Source organism: Schistocerca americana, chromosome 2 (assembly GCF_021461395.2).
Source record: "Schistocerca americana isolate TAMUIC-IGC-003095 chromosome 2, iqSchAmer2.1, whole genome shotgun sequence".
Classification (NCBI taxonomy): domain Eukaryota; kingdom Metazoa; phylum Arthropoda; class Insecta; order Orthoptera; family Acrididae; genus Schistocerca; species Schistocerca americana.
The window spans coordinates 5,647,611-5,661,062 of record NC_060120.1 but is presented as its reverse complement, the minus strand read 5'-3'; the positions used below and the strand labels follow the sequence as shown (position 1 = coordinate 5,661,062).

At 42.2% G+C, this 13,452-nt stretch overlaps 1 protein-coding gene across 1 annotated transcript in view; it reads left to right on the top strand.

The window, feature by feature from the left end:
- LOC124596588 (transcriptional regulator ovo) overlaps positions 1 to 13,452 on the top strand; it is an 858,575-nt gene that overhangs the window by 342,498 nt on the left and 502,625 nt on the right. Inside the window, exon 2 of the mRNA XM_047135781.1 lies at positions 12,499 to 12,551. The gene's annotated coding sequence lies outside the window, so the exon portion shown is untranslated. The remainder of the gene's footprint in view (positions 1 to 12,498; positions 12,552 to 13,452) is intronic.

Here is a 13,452-nt window from a genome sequence, read left to right as displayed (position 1 = left end):
GAAAAGTTTTCGTTCGCGGGCCATACTAACCCTGTTTCTACACTGAAGCGCCGAAGAAACTGATATAGGCATGCGTATGCAAAAACAGAGATACGTAAACAGCCAGAATACGGCGCTGCGGTCGGCATCGTCTACACAGGTAACCAAGTGTCTGGCACAGTTGTTAGATCGGTTACTGCTGCTACAGTGGCAGGTTATCAAGATTTAAGTGAATCTGAACGTGGTGTTATAGTCGGTGCATGAGCATCTCCCAGGTAGCGATGAAGTGGGAATTTTCCCGTATGGTCATTTCACGAGTGTACCGCGAATGATAGGAATCCGGTAAAACATCAAACCTCCATCACTGCGGCCGAAAAAATATCCTGCAAGAACGGGACCAACGGTGACTGAAGAGAATCGCTCAACGTGACAGAAAAGTAAACCTTCCGCAAATTGCTGCAGATTTCAATGCTGGGCAATCTACAAGTGTCAGCGTGCGAACCATTCAACGAACCATCATCGATATGTGCTTTCGGATCCTACGTCCCACTCGTGTACCCTTGATGACTGCACGACACAAAGCTTTACCTCTCGCCTGGCCCCGTCAACAACGACTTTGGACTGTTGATGACTGGAAACATGTTGGCAGGTCGGACGAGTCTCGTTTCAAATTGTATCGAGCGGATGGATGTGTACTGGTATGGAGACGAACCTCATGAATCCATGGACCCTGCATGTTAACAGGGGACTGTTCAAGCTAGTGGAGGCTCTGTAATGGTGTGGGTCATGTGCAGTTGTTTTGATATCGGACCCCTATTACGTCTAGATACGATTGTGACAGATGACAAGTACGTAAGCATCCTGTCTGATCACCTGCATCCATTGGTATCCATTGTGCATTCCGACGGACTCGGGCAATTCCAGCAGGACAATGCTACACCCCACGCGTCCATAATTGCTACAGAGTGGCTCCAGTAACTCTCTTCGGCTGCTGCCCACCGGACTCCCCAGAGATGAACATATTGAGCATATCTGGGATGTAACACGCTGTTCAGAAGAGATCTGCACCCCGTCGTAGTCTTACGTATTTATGAACAGCCCTGCAGGATTCATGGTGTCAATTCCCTCCAGCATTACTACAGACTTTACTCGAGTTCATGCCAAATTGTGTTGCGGTACTTCTGCGTGTTCGCTGGGCCCTGTACGATATTAGGCAGGTGTACCAGTTTCTTTGACTCTTCAGCGTACATGTCTTTGCTTCTGTACCCGCATCGGAGTGCCGTTGGGTTTCATATACGCTGCAGTAACGTCCTCAAAGAGAAACTTTTTTGATCGTGCCTCAGATTTGAGCTGCCACACAATCGTAGGAGTGGATTACTGTAGAACATTGAAGACTATAAAACAACTGGAACCATTTTGTTTCTTAAATAACGATAACTCGATTTTGCTATTGTCGTTTGGAGAAGCGTCCTTTGGGGTTCTGATTCATATCCTGGATGGAGATTAGATTTAGCTACACGAAACGAGGGAGCCAGATGTGAGAAAAAGTTCACTACACCGCAAATATTTAGTACTATTACGCATTCCTGTTCTGTGTTTGGTGGTTCTTTTGTTCGTTTGTCCGCTTACCTGTCCGTGGAACGAAGTTGCAGGTACAGAGGAATATTACAGTAGCAACACTTGGCCCTCTACTAAAAATGAGAGAAAGTATTGTACTTGGCTGAGCGGAGGGAGAAAGGTGGAGATTCTGCGTTACTGTCGCGACTCATTTATTAATGTATTAGTGTTCTTAGCAACCGTGAAGTTACCGTCGCCCGTGTTTGTGTTGTGTGGTGTTGGCCCCGGTTTGTGCGACTGTGGCCTCAAATTAAGGAATAAAGTCAAACGCTATTCCGGTCCATAGCCTACTCCTCTCGAAAAGTGCGGATGGGGGAGCCGAATTTACGTCCCCACCAGATTGCCTGATCATCAACATTGCCTTATGTTCACTCACTAAGAAACGTCGAAGTAATTTAGTGGTATACGCTAGTGCACTGTCTGATTAGAAATTATACGCCGCTACCTTGATCCTCATTTACTGACTAAATTGCGATCAAATGTTTTGTACGACAATTTTCCCAGTAGTGGCATTGGGCTTGGAGGTGGTGGACTGAACTGAACTCTGCAGGACACCCAGTAGGGTACATGTCTGCGCCGTGTAGACTTCCCTAGACACTCTCCTGCCCAATACTACAATGCCGATACAGCTATTTACGGCGACGAACGTGTCATGATGCGGAGTAACCAACCAACTGAGATCTGAAGATGACCTGTAACGGCCATAATCATTTACATCTTCTTGCAGCTGCGACTCATATAAAATATTAACAATAATATCTCTCTAAGACAATATTGCAGCCATTTTAAAACTGGATGGGGTATGCAGTAAAATGATATGAATGTTCATTCGTTCGATCGTCGCGTATTTTGGCCCTTAGAGGTTATCTACGGAAACACTTGCGACCGCGAAATATTAAACAGTATACACAGTACTCATAAATCTTCTGCCTCCCAAAGACGTAATCTGCTACACCAGTGCGAGCCCGAACACCACAGGCAATATTTCGGAGACTGTTCAGAGATATTTTCCGAGTAATTTGGTAGAAGGGACATGTGGTCTCCGGCGACATCACTCACGGGACTTTCTGTTGGTGACAATAATGCCTTCTTAACTCTTCTCGCTCAAGCTTCAATTCAGTGCTACTCCGTTCTGCGTCTAGTTTAGTTCTTCGGTAGTTTTAGGCATGCGTTAACAGAGGTACACAGCAGTTTTGATGAGTACATTTTGTAGGTTTTTTTTCACTCTTGTGACTCTGCTTTCACAGAAATAGAAGTAGTGAGGTTAAAAATCCAAATAAATCGTAATAATATTGATCGTGGTTAGCACCACAGCTGACACTAATGTTAATGATTAATTAACACCACGTCAGCTGTTATTTTAAACATATTTATGGCGTAGCGATCGCTTTCGTTCGTTGAACATCGTCAGGTCGCCGAGTTGTGCTAAAGCCATGACAAATGGTTTGGTTGTCGTATGTAATGTAAACACCAAGTCCACAAGCGCTCATCATAAACAATCTGCCGACCGCCTGGAAGAAATATGGCGAGCAGACACGGCGTGTTGTGTGTAGTTCACTGCTCGCCATACTTGTGCAGGCGGTCTGCAGAATGTTTGTGATCAGTGTTTTTGGATTTGGTCTTTACATTACAGACAATAGCCAGACCATTTGTGTAATGACTTCAGCACAACTCGGCAACCTGAAGACGTTCAATGAATGAAGCCGATCGTAACACAGTAAACGAGTAATAATACAGCTGCGGTGGTTTTCATTAATCATTATAATAAATCGTAGTTACATTCTTATTCTGCAACGGTCCTCCGAGGACCATGGGTGTCTCAGACCAAAATACTCAGAAATTATCGTGGAACAACCTCCGACAGTTTTGGAAAACCTGACACTGTCAGGTGAAGGAGACACAGCGACCTGTACTATTTTTTACAAATTTCAATACCCTTCATCGCAATGTAACATGTAATAAAGGAAATGTGCTGCCTGACTCACCATCGCCCATCCCGAACGGCTAGGGTGTCGATATTATATTGCAAAGTGTGTCGATCTTATACTATAGACATTTTTCGAAACTCCCCCCCCCCCCCCCCCCCTGAGGGGGTGAAGGAGGAGAAGAAAGGTTTTTCGTAAAATACCGCTATTAAGGCAACTTTGAAGCCAGAACTACAAAAACTGGTATTTGGTTTCTCTGCTGGAAGTTACAGAAATACGTGTTTCAACATTTTTAGAAATTCAGCCATTAAAGGGGTGAAATAGTAAGTGCAAATTTTAAAAAAAAACTTAAATACCAATGAAGCACTTTTAAAGCTACATTTATGGAAATCGGTATTTGGCTCCTAGGTTAGAAATTAAAAAAATACGTGTTTAAGTGGTTTTGGAAATAAGGGATGAAAATTTTTATGGAAATATTTCATTATGAAAAACAGTTAAAGCTAAATCTAAGAAAATTTGTATTTCCATTCTTGGTTAGAAATTTAAAAATGCGTATTTTTGTGTTTTTGGACATTCAACCCATTAGGGGTGAAATAGGGGATCAACGTTTTTATCGAAATATGTCATTACGAAATCATTTTTGAAACCAAATCTCCGAAACGCTGTGTTTGGCTCCTTGATTATAAATTAAGAAACACGTTTTTGTGCTTTTTCTTGGAGTTCCAACCTCAATGTTTTATGAAAACATTTAGTTATCGATATCAGAACATTCTTGAAGCTAAATCTACGAAAATCGGTATTTGACTTCTAAAGAAATATGTCTTAGAGGTTAAAAGTTTCTATGGAAATATCAACACAAGAAGTCAGAAAGACTAACAAAGATCTCCGATTCCAGCTTCAAGAGTCGCTTTTTGGTCAGAAGTTCATCAGGAAAACACCGTGTTCCTATCGCCTTAATTGGAGCGAAGAGTTCAGAAAATATTGCAGTTTGTGGGCAACATAATAATTCGATTAAAGAAAAACTAATAATAATAATAATAATGTGTCCCGACCATATAGTGTACGTCAGCGAAGCAGTGTGTGCTAAGCTAGTAAATAACTAGACAACTGTGTCTCCTTCTCGTTGTATATGATTAAGTGTAATTTTAACAAATTACTCATAGGAATGGTTTTTTGATGACTGATATTATGTGATGCTTGTGGTACCAGTTACAACTACAGCACGCTGAGGTGACAAAAGTCATGGGTTATCGATAGGGTGTACAGGTGGCGGAAGTATGGCGTACACAGAGTGTAGCAGGGCAGCGCATTGACGGAGCCGTCATTTGTACTGAGTTGATTATCATGTGCAAAGGTTTCAGACGTGGTTGTGGCCGCACCGTGGGAATTAACAGGGTTTCAACGCGGAGTGGTGATTGGTGCTGGACGCATGGGATATTCCATTTCGGATATCGTTAGGGAATTCAGTATTCCGAGATCGAGATCCACAGTGTCAATATCGAGCCAAGAATATCAATTTCTACGCATTACTCCTCACAACTAACACCGGCGTTTCGGTAGAGTTGTCAGTGGTAACAGACAACCAACAGTGCGTGAAATAGCCGCAGAAATAAATGTGGGACGTAAGAATAACTTATCCAGTAGGACAGTACGGCGAAATTTGGTGTTAATGGGCTGTGGCAGCAGACGGCCGACGAGAGTGCCTTTGCTGACAGCACGACGTCGCCTGGAGCGCCTTGCCTGGGCTCGTGTGACGGTATCGTTTGGACCCTAGGCGGCAGGAAAACCGTCACGTGGTCAGATGAGTCCAGACTTCAGTTTGTAAGAGCTGACGGTAGGGTTCGAGTTTGGCGCAGACCCCACGAAGCCACGGACGGAGCGAGGTGGCGCAGTGGTTAGCACACTGGACTCGCATTCGGGAGGACGACGGTTCAATCCCGTCTCAAGTCATCCTGATTTAGGTTTTCCGTGATTTCCCTAAATCGTTTCAGGCAGATGCCGGGATGGTTCCTTTGAATGGGTACGGCCGATTTCCTTCTCAATCCTTCCCTAACCCGAGCTTGGGCTCCGTCTCTAATGACCTCGTTGTCGACGGGATGTTAAACACTAACCACCTACCTACTACCTACCAGGGCACTGTGCAAGCTGATGGTGGTTCACAGTGGTGTGGGCTGTGTTTACACAGAATGGACTGGATCCTCTGGTTCAATTGAACCGACCTTTGGCTGCAAATGGTTATGTTCGGCTACTTCGAGACCTCTGGCACCCATTCATAGACTTCATTTTCCCGAACAACGATGGAACTTTTATGAATGATAAAGCGACACGTCTCTAGGTTACAGTTTGTTGTGACTTGGCGAGACAGCCAAGCCACTACGAGGTAGCCGAAAGGCACGCGTTTAAGCTCACGCAGGCTGGCGTGAGGTCTGGAACAGTTAAAGGAGTTGAGTCTAGTAAAAAAAGTACGTAGCTTCTGGAATACTTAACTTTAATCCATAATTGGTGAACATCGGTCTGACGGTACATGCATCACAAGATAAATAGCAAATGATAATGGCGCCTTGCTAGGTCGTAGCAAATGACGTAGCTGAAGGCTATGCGAACTATCGTCTCGGCAAATGAGAGCGTAATTTGTCAGTACACCATCGTTAGCAAAGTCGGCTGTACAACTGGGGCGAGTGCTAGGAAGTCTCTCTAGACCTGCCGTGTGGCGGCGCTCGGTCTGCAATCACTGACAGTGGCGACACTCCGACGTACACTACCGGACCGCGGCCGATTTAAAGGCTACCACCTAGCAAGTGTAGTGTCTGGCGGTGACACCACACTGTTAATCGCAATTGGTTTGAAGAACGCTGTAGACAGTTCGAACGAATGCTTTGGGCACCCAGATCGCCGGACAAGTGTTCCATCGAACATTCGTGGGACGTAATGGAGAAGTCAATGCGTGTCCAAAATCCTGCACCGGCAACGCTTTCCCAATCAGGGACGGCTATGGACGCAGCATGGCTCAGTAAATCTGTAGGGGACTTCAAACAGTATGTTGAGTCCACGTCACGTCGAGATGGTGCAGTACGTCGGGCAAAAGGAAGTGAGATACGATAAAAAAATTTGGTACCTCTAAATGTAGTTGCATATGTAGAACTAAAAATTTCAGTAATATTAATAATAACGGCAACGGCCTTGCCGCAGTGGATACACCGGTTCCCGTCAGATCACCGAAATTAAGCGCTGTCGGGCGTGGTCGGCACTTGGATGGGTGACCATTTTTCGGGGTGCACTCAGCCTCGTGATGCCAATTGAGGAGCTACTCGACCGAATAGTCGCGGCTTCGGTCAAGAATACCATCATAACGAGCGGGAGAGCGGTGTGCTGACCCCACGCCCCTCTTATCCGCATCCTCCACTGGGGATGACACGGCGGTCGGATGGTCCCGGTAGGCCACTCGTGGCGTGAAGACGCAGTGCTTTTTTTTAATATCAATATTAAAACTATTCATGTGTGTATATATATCTTGTAATGTGACTTGTTCCACATCATATCGATAAAATAATCGTGAAAATGATCTACGGAACATGACATAACTAGACTAAACTAATCTGTCACCTCACTGTATGGTTTGTGATTGTGGGTCAACCGAAACCGATTGTCTAGTTACTATTTGGCTGAGTTGGGATCAGAACTATTACAGTTTGTAGCCGCGCAATTTCGTCGGTTTAGTCTGGCTTGGCCCTGTATAGGTGCGACCTTATTCGGCAGCCTCGCTTGCTGCTGCGTCACTTCCGCGCGACGCGTGCCCGTTGCCCAGCGTCCCGGCAGAAGTGCCGCTCGGGCTCTGTTCAGAACGCGAATCCGGGTCGAGCGGTGCTCGCTAGCGCGCCGCGGCGCCGCTCCGTGCGTCGTACCACGCCGCTCGTCAGATGTCACCGGCCGCATCGCGTAGCATCTCTGGAGGCCGACGTGACAGCCGTCTCTGACGTTAGCCGGCGGCACTGTACAGAGTTGAGGTCCGGTAGTTTTGGTACAGTACATAAATGACGTAGTAAGTGGTAGGACTACCGGTAGAATTGGTAGCACTGGTAGGGAAAGAAACAGCCGAATCTGTGGGAGATCGGCTGGGAGCTGACGACGTCTCTTTGTTTTTTGTCTGTTTCTTTGTTCTGCACGAAACTTCGTTCAGCTTCACTCCACTCTGTATTTTACATCCTTACAAAATATAAATTGATTATCATAAGTAATAAAAAGTAGTTGTTCACGTACCTCCTGCGCTTTTATGTAACCGAAGCAATTACTCTTTATGAACAAACACGAAAAATAGGTACGAATATCGTCATTATTTTGTATTCAATAAAACATTCTTCGTCGCGTTCACAGTCAAGAGTCAAGAGTTTCCCATTATTGATGAGTGCGGCAGTTGTTTAGCAACAACAAAAACATGTTTTATGTAAGCTCGACAATCTACTGAAGGGATGTTTGATACTTCCTTTTCGCTTTTTTTTATTTTACCTTTTTTTGAGGAAGTTGCTTTTTCTAGCTTTATATGGAAAATGTGTTTTTTTTCCTTACAGAGTTCCTCTGTTTCATATTAGAAATCAGTAATGAGTAAAAGGTAAGAAGCCCGTTACAGGGTGGGCTTGTAGAGGGTAGGTAGGGTTGACAGGACGAATAAAATACTATAGTAAGGACACAAGTTTAGTAAAATGCCTTGAAACAAAATACAGAAACAATGAGATTTAAAAAGTTTGCATAAACACATGAAAAATTTGAAAATTGCAATAAAATGTTTTGTGAAATGATTTGTCTAAGAGTAAGAAATGGAACAGATTACAGAAACATTTGACGCACCTCGTTTGCTCCACATGATTTCGCGCATCAATCAGAGGCGCCAAAAATGTTCTTTAATCTATTTTATTTCTTACTTTTAGACAAATCATTTCACAAAACATTTGACCGGTTTTTTCAATTTTTCTTTGTATTCTCTTTCGTTCATAAGCCTGTCTTACTGACACATGATTTCCTTTCAAAATGTCTTCAGTTTTTCATTCGAAGGAAACACTTTTCACATGTAAAAATGGCACACCACTGTAGCTTTTTATGAGCCAAATAACTATGTCGTGAACAGATGCACTTTCTGATACTTTATTTACATAGCTAGTAGTCGCTTTATGTGAATTATTTCTTACCCTGATACCCCTAATTAAGTTTTTCTTTATTATCGTGATTACTTCAGAGTAAATAATTTTTATTGTACATTATTTTCAAAACTAGACTCACGCTGATCGATCTGATAACCCATATGTCGGTTCCCCACTCTTAAAAAAATTGTTCAAACGGATCTGAGCACTATGGGACTTAAATTCTGAGGTCATCAGCCCCCCAGAACTTAGAACTACTTAAACCTAACTAACCTAAGGACATCAAACACATCCATGCTCGAGGCTGGATTCGAACCTGCGACCGTAGCGGTCGCGCGGTTCCAGATTGTAGCGCCTAGAACTGCTCAGCCACTCCGGCCGGCTCCCACTCTTCGCTCAGCTACGAAAATTCGAACAAAGTCCTATTGTGTAATTTGTAGAGAGTGTTATTTCGCTGCGCTAAAACTTTTGACGCGTAAGAGAAAGCATCCTGTAAAGTAATACGGAAAAAGTAAAGACAACAGGCGACGCTCAGAAGATCTTGATGAAAGAAGTGCCGAGCGTGGAAAGCCAGCGATGGCAAACAAGTGGAATCAGCAAGTGTTAACAATTTCTCTTTCATACACATCATCTACGTTCGTGTGCAACATGATCGTCTTTGTCAAATTTTTTAGGTAGAATAAAATATTTCGAGTGACGATACCCTTTTCCCACTAGACTGCTGAACAAATTTTTGTGGTCATTCAATTTGAAACAGCTGTTCAACATGCGTTAGCATCACTTTTAATTATTTGATGGAGGCAGCAACGCCTCTGTTAGATTTCGCCGTCTTTCTTCTCCTTGGCTCACGTTACCCCTTGCTATTAGCGACGTCTACGTTTAATTACAACCGCTGCGCCGGACAGGAGGTAATTGAAGCCAGTCTGAAGTTGCGTACGTACATTTTTCCTGTGATATCTCTTCCCGTCATCTGAAGACTGTTGCGAATATTTCTTCTGAGCTTTTCTGGCGAGTGAAACTGCGGTTACATTTGGCAACATGAGCGAAGGGAGTGATTAAAATGATTTAAAGCTTTAAAGATTCCACGATTATAAGAGATTACACTGTTTCTAAGAAAGCTTATCTTTATGAGAATACTATGACGAAACGGAAGAAGCGTTATATTGTTTGCCGAATGCGGTTGTGCTTACGAAATAAAAATTATATTTTGCACAGTATTATAGTTTTTCTAAATAAAGGACCGTATCTCTTTCTCTCTCCCATTACACATTTGCTGTCTCCATCTGCCTCCATATTTCCCTCCTGCTCTCCCGCTGTTTCTCTGACCCATCCTCATTTTCGCTTTTTGTCTTGTGGCACCCGTCCACCTGCCCCCATTATCATGTACCCAAATTATTACTCTCCTGTGTCTTTGTTTTAAGATTGACCCGTTACTGTCCAGAAGCGAGATACAAATACCAGCTTGCCACTCAGATTAAGTTTAGCCTAAAGCATTTCCGGAGAACACAACTCACTCCTTGAATAATTAAGCAAGCTCATCAGTTCCAAATCACTGTGAACAGTTTTTTCAGTCCTACCAGGAGAGACCAATTCATACCTCTACTATGTTACGTCGACAACAATTGTGGGAGGAAGAAGAAGAGGAAAGAGTTTGCGGTTCAAGGCGATTAGGTTAGACTTATGACAAGAATGATTGTTTCCAAAACTAGCGACAGAGTATCACATCTGACTTCATACAGCATAGCGTCTTCTGTTTTGTTGAAGTGCTGGAAAATTATGTTTCACTATTAGTTCGTCCACAAATTTCAGGAATGTTTACAACACAGTAGTCCTTCTTTTTTTTTCTCCGCGTTATCAGACTAAGGTTAGTAAAACTAGACCAGAAACTTGGTATCAAACACTAATCTTAACATTATACAACACCTGGTCAACCTATTGAGAATTTTTCGCAGCACTATAGAGCATGTTTTGTTAATTCGCATAACCAAACAGGCTGAACCAGAAAAAGTGGCGATACTGCTTCATTCAGCAATCACTGGCAGAACTCTACGTGAGAAGATTATTCTGAAAGCTTTATTTCGTCCATAACATAAATATTTGAAGAATAAAGATGCAGGTCTTTTTTCGTAATGTACAGACACAAAGATCTCTTCATTCCCATTTTCACAGCTGCCCAGTCGCGATTTCTTGGATTCTTTTGCAGTCCGCCTTTCAATTTAGTAGCACTTCGTGATGTTCGGATTTTCTCGGTTTTTTTAATGGTATATTTGCTATTTGAAATACTTTGTCCCAAAATCATGAACAAACTTCTGGCGTCAGTTTTATTTTGGTCACCCTGTAAGAATTAAGAGAGAATAGTTGCTACATTTTACTTACGTGAAAAGCTGTTTTTCTCTGGACTCGACCGTAGCGTTCAGCAGAAATAACAAACCAGTCTTCTCACATATGATATCTTTTTTACAAATATTTGAACTTATGTATTCACGAGTAGCATCAACTATTTGTAAAAATGAAGTACTAACAAAGTTTCAATTTGGTTTTCAGAAAGCTTTTTCAACAGAAAATGCTATATATCCTTTCACTGATCAAACATTAAATGCATTGAGTAACCAAACACCACCCAACGGGATATTTTGTGATTCCTCAAAGGCTTTTGATTGCGTGAATCATGAAATTCTTCCAGATAAGCTTTAGTATTGTGATGTTAGTGGGACAGAGCACAAATGGTTTAATTTATATTTATGTGGAAGAATGCAAAAGGTTGAAATTAACAGTACAGATAGTCTGCAAAAAGCAGCAGAGTTCTCTACCTGGGGAGGTATCAAGAATGGTGTCCCACAGGGTTCAGTCTTGTGTCCATTATTGCTCTTAATATATGACTTGCCACTCTATATTCGTGAATATGCAAAGCAAGAATCAGCTGAGGGAATTGCAAATAAAGTCTTTCAGAAAATAATTAAATTATCTGCAAATGGACTCTCACTAAATTTTGATAAAACATAGTATATACAGTTAAGTACAGTAAATAGCATAACACAATTGATAAGTAGAGACTATGAACAGAAGTCTGTTACTAAGGAAGAATATTCAAAATTTGTGGGAGTGTGCATTGGTGAGAAATTGAGTTGTAAGAAACACATCCATGATCTGCTGAAACGGTTAGGTTCAGCTGCTTATGCGTTTGGGTTATTGAAAATTTTGTTGAGGAACATATCAGTAAATTACCCTACTAAGCCTATTTTCATTCACAGCTTTCATATGGCATCATATTTTGGGACAATTCATCATTAAGAGAAAAAGTATTCATTGCACAAAAGCGTGTAATCAGAACAGTAGCTGGAGTCCAACCATGATCACTTTTGCAGACATTTATTTAAGGAACTCGGGATATTCACAGTACCTTCGCAATACATATATTCACTTATGAAATTTGTAATTAATAATCTACCCCAATTCAAAAATAATAGCTAGGTGCATAGCTATAACACTAGAAGAAAAAATGATATTCACTATTCCGGGTTAAATCTGACTTTGGCACAGAAAGGGGTGAATTAGGCTGCCACAAAAATCTTCGGTCATTTGCCAAATAGCATTAAAAGTCTGACAGACAGCCAACCAACATTTGAAAACAAATTAAAAGAATTTCTGAGTGACAACCACCTCTATTCAAAAATGAATTTTTAGATAGGCCTATGAAGTAGCAACTGTAAAAAAAAAAAAAAAAAAGTGCGAAGTGACACGTTCCACATCATTACGAAATGTCGTTTCATGATATATGGAACAAGTATTAATGCATGTATGTATGAACGACACGCGGTGACGCTTGATTTCTGCTGCTGTTTCAGGTTTCCAGACATCGTATCGTAACGGGAAGTTTACAGCAGCCTACTGCTGTAAGGTAAGTACATCTGCTTTTTGTTCCTAGAGTTTAGTTTTCCTAGAGGTCTAAGGACAATCAAATTTGATTTCACTGAACATCGTCCTTACTTTGAAAGAGTTGCCTTCGGAGTGTTCTCCAGATATAATCTCACTAGTGATAAGTATTTTCAACGACCCGGTTTAGAAACTGGGAAATGCGATTAGAAATTACCTGATTCAAACACGAAACCAAATCTTACCTATTTGACAATTAAAATACATAAATAGGTTGGCGGTGTCATTTACAGAGAGAGAACGAAGATTTTATGCAACACTTCTCGTCTTCTTACATCCGGAGTTTCAAAACGTTGTCCGTTGCAGGAATGAAAACTTTCGCTTCCAACCAGTCGACGTCTAACGTGAGTCACAGAGTTACTGCTTCAGTAATGGCTGAATGAAACGAGTGTCTCCAGGTGCTCTTGCGTGATGTCCCTTTCCTAGTTTCGTAGGTTGTAGCTCGTAGTCAGACGTCGTACAGCAGGTTGGAAAAACGTTCCACGCTTTACTTCGGCAGTTTCTGTTTACAGTGTGGACGCTAAGAAAATATGACCGTATCACGCCGTGATGTTGCGATAGGCGTAGATAATTTGTACTGTTTCCGCGACAAGTGGACTTATAGCAGATTTGTTGTTGAATGTTTGGCATAGTCCTTTGACCCGTCAAGTATGATGGTGTGTACTTAACGCCGGTCGTGCTGTAAGAAAAAGACAAAGTAGATATTGTAAGGAAATGAAGTTCACGATATTCAAGATTCCATTTTCACCGAAATGGAGACAATTGTGTATGCCGTTGTTTAGTCTGTGTTCTTAATAACTGCTCTGGGGAGAAATGTGAAGCCAGCAAAACTAATGGCCGTGACCATGTTCCTGAGAAAAATTCAA